Below are 3,643 nucleotides of genomic sequence, written 5' to 3' on the forward strand. Positions count from 1 at the left end.
TCCAGGGAAGTGGGGACTGGTGGGCACCCTGTAAGTCTGAATGGCTTCAACCTTTGCTACCCGTTGGCCCCGGTCTGTCCCCAGCCATACTCAGTTTGCTGCTGGTCCCAGTGACACTGGGAATCCAGGCTGCTGGGATAGGGTGACATGGATGAATGTCTCCAGAACTCATGTGGATCCCTGAAGGGCAAAAATCAAGCTTTCCTTCAAAGTTGGGGGTGCTTGCTCAGAGGGCTCCCCCAGGGGGACGGGGGCATCATGAACTCCGCAGCTTCCTTGGAGCTGACTCAAAGATGCCATTCAACAAACCACTCCGAGGCCTGAGCTGGTGATAGACTCCAGCCGCCGCCCCTCATGGCTCCTCCGGTTTTGAACCTGCAGGCTCCCACAAACCCAGTCAGGGAAGCCTCCCAAAGGTCTTCATTCCATCACATCCATCACTTCCTGCCAGAAAGGCTCCTATGGCTCCGAGGCTGGCCTTGGGGGTGGCAATGAGACAGAGCAAGGAACAAGGTACCCCACAGGGCCCGCTTCGCCACTTTCTAAGGATTCTCTGCTCCAGCCACAGGGCACAGCACACACAGTTGCCAGGGGGGCATGACCTGTGACCGGACATATTGGCAGGGCTTCCTTCCATTGCTCCGAATGTACCTCCACCGGTTCTCTCTGTATGCAGAGGAGTTATCTGAGGTCACAGTTAGCTGGTCTTCAGGCTCGAGTCGGAGTTCCCAAGTGGGGTCTGGCCTCCACACCCCACTCTCATGACACAGAAGGCTGGTTAAAGGGAAGATGTGTGTAGGGAGGGGACAAGACAGTAGCTGAAGTGGCTTCAATGAGAGAGTCTTCTGAAGAGGCCTCAGAAGTTTTAGTCCAAGGTGACTTGGCCTCATTGCTTTGGGGCTGTGGTGTGGCGGTTCATCTTGCTGTCATCTTGACTGGATTTGGGATTACCTAGGAGACGCACCTTTGGGTTCATCTGTGGAGGTTTCCAGACAGGTTTGACTAAGGCTGGAAGACTCCTACTGAATATGGGCTACACTGTACCATGGTTTGGGGTCTTGGACCAAATTAAAAAAAAAAAAAAAGAAGAGGAAAGAAAGAAAGAAAGAAAGAAAGAAAGAAAGAAAGAAAGAAAGAAAGAAAGAAAGAAAGAAAGAAAGAAAGAAAGAAAGAAAGAAAAAGGTGGGGGAAGGGATTGAGTTGAGCACCCTCGTTTATCTTTCTCTGCTTTCCGTTTTGGGGTACGCATGCCTCACACTCCTGCCACCATGCCTTCCCCGCTATGACGGGCTGTATCCTTGACCCACAAGCCAGGGGAAGCCCTTCTTTCCTGGGTTGCTATGGGCAGACATGTTGTCTCAACAATGAGAGAAATAACCATTACGGAAGGAGCCCATGACAGATCGAGCTGTTCACTTGGCCCAGAAGCAAAGAGAGAGAGAGGAAAAGGTCAACGTCCCATAATTCCCTTCATGGATATGCCCCCAAATGACCTGCCGATTCCTGCTAGGCCCCATCTCCTAAAGGCTCTACCACCTCCTCTGTACACCACAGGCTGAGGACCCAGCCTTCATCACATGGGCCCTCGGGGCGCTCTTATCGAAACCACAGCAATGAGGCCTGTGAGCAGAAGAGTCACAACTTAACAGTCTCCAGATCTGGTGAGAAATAAAAATAATGAATGGCTATTTCGCAAAGTGTTATTTGGTGTGATAGAGTTGCTGTGTGGCTAAAGTTCACTGAGACCACATGCTTAGTTCATGCAACATCCTGGGTTCTACCACCATCTTCTCCCCCCCCCCCCCCCCCCCAGAGCTGAGGACCTAGGCAAGCGCTCTACCACTGAGCTAAATCCCCAACCTCTCTACCACCATCTCATAACTGTGGGGAAAGTTCTAGAACTAGATTGTGCTGGTATGTGCAAGCCGTGTAAGGGTTATATGGCAACTTTCATAGTGTATGTTTTAGAAAACAAGCTGAGTGTGTTGGTGCCTGTGTTCTCAGCACTCATGGGGCTGAGGCAGGAGGTTTGCTGTGAGTTCAAGACCAGTTTGACATACAGAATTCTAGATCAGCCTGCATTAAGAAAAGGAAAGAAACAAAATAAAGCCACCACCTGTCACAAGGCCATTCCATTCCTGGGAATCTGGGCTAGGGAAATAACCCAAGATGGGCCCCAAACCCATCACAGTACTATTTATTTTATTTTATTTTTATTTTTTGGTTTTTCGAGACAGGGTTTTTCTGTGAAGCTTTGCGCCTTTCCTGGAACTCACTCTGTAGCCCAGGCTGGCCTCAAACTCACAGAGATCCGCCTGCCTCTGCCTCCCGAGTGCTGGGATTAAAGGCGTGCGCCATCACCGCCTGGCCACAGTACTGTTTATATTAGCAGAGAGGGAACAATATCAAATCATCAGAGTAGATCCATAATGGTCAATATCATGTGCTGTGGGGTGTCTTTTTGTGCACTGTGAATATGTGTTGCTCTGATTGGTTAATAAATAAGCTGCATTGGCCTATGACAGGGCAGGATGGAGCCAGGCAGGAAAATCCAAAGGAGTTCGTGGGAGGAGAAAGGAGAGTAAGGGGAGACGCCAGTCACTGCCATCCAGGGATCAGCATGTAATGGCACACAGGCAAAGCCACGGAACACATGATGACATCTACGTTAATAGAAATGGGCTGAGGTTAGTTATAAGAGCTAGCTAGCAAAAAGCTTGAGCCATAGGCCATGGCCGTACAGTTCATAATTAATATAAGCCTCTGTGTGTTTATTTGGGTCCAAGTGTGGACGGGAGAGATTCATGCCGACCACAGGGCCAGGTGGGACACAGGAAAACTTCTGATTACAATCATGTACCTATTAAGTCATTTTACTTTTTTTATATTTTTATTTCTTTTGTGTGTATGGGAGTGAGGGTGTCGTGTGTGCCACAGCACACTGCGTGTGTGGAGATCACAAGACAGCTTGTAAGAGTCAAGTGTCTCCTTGCACCATAATGGGTCTCAGGGACCAAACTTGGGTCATCTGATTTTACCCGCTGAGCCATCTCCCACGCCCTTAATAAGTGATTTTTTAAAAACACAGAGAAGACACAATTCAATGGGGACAAAAAGCTCTTATCACCACGCCTGACAATCAGAACGATCCTCAGGACCCACACTTGCTGGTTGGACAGAACCAGCTCCCTCAAGCTGTCCTCTTGACTGCCACATAGGCATGCGTCATGGTATGTGTGTGCCTGTGCATGTGCGCACACACACACACACACTCACACTCACACACTCACACTCACACACACACATACAATAAATGTATTTTTTTTTTTAATTAAAGGAAAAAACCCAGGGCAAAGGTTCAGAATGCGTTAACACACCTACACTTTTATCTCTGCTTTGCAGCTAAGACACAGGGGTGTGCTTATTGGTAGAGAGGCTAATTTGGGTGGGAGGTGTTCGCTAAGCATTTCAAAGCGGAGCCTGGTCCTCTGTGGATGAGCCGGGCCCGGCCCTCTCCAAGGAAGGTCTCACTTGCAACAGTAAGAACGCAGAGCCGATTGAAGGAGTCTGGACCACAGGGTCTCATTTGCAAAGGTCGACTTTATGAAACTACTAAGAGGCAGAATAACCAGCTTTCTCGGCG

This window comes from Peromyscus californicus, unplaced genomic scaffold (genome assembly GCF_007827085.1).
Source record: "Peromyscus californicus insignis strain IS unplaced genomic scaffold, ASM782708v3 Scaffold_19__1_contigs__length_69161282, whole genome shotgun sequence".
In the NCBI taxonomy this organism is placed as follows: Eukaryota; Metazoa; Chordata; class Mammalia; order Rodentia; family Cricetidae; genus Peromyscus; species Peromyscus californicus.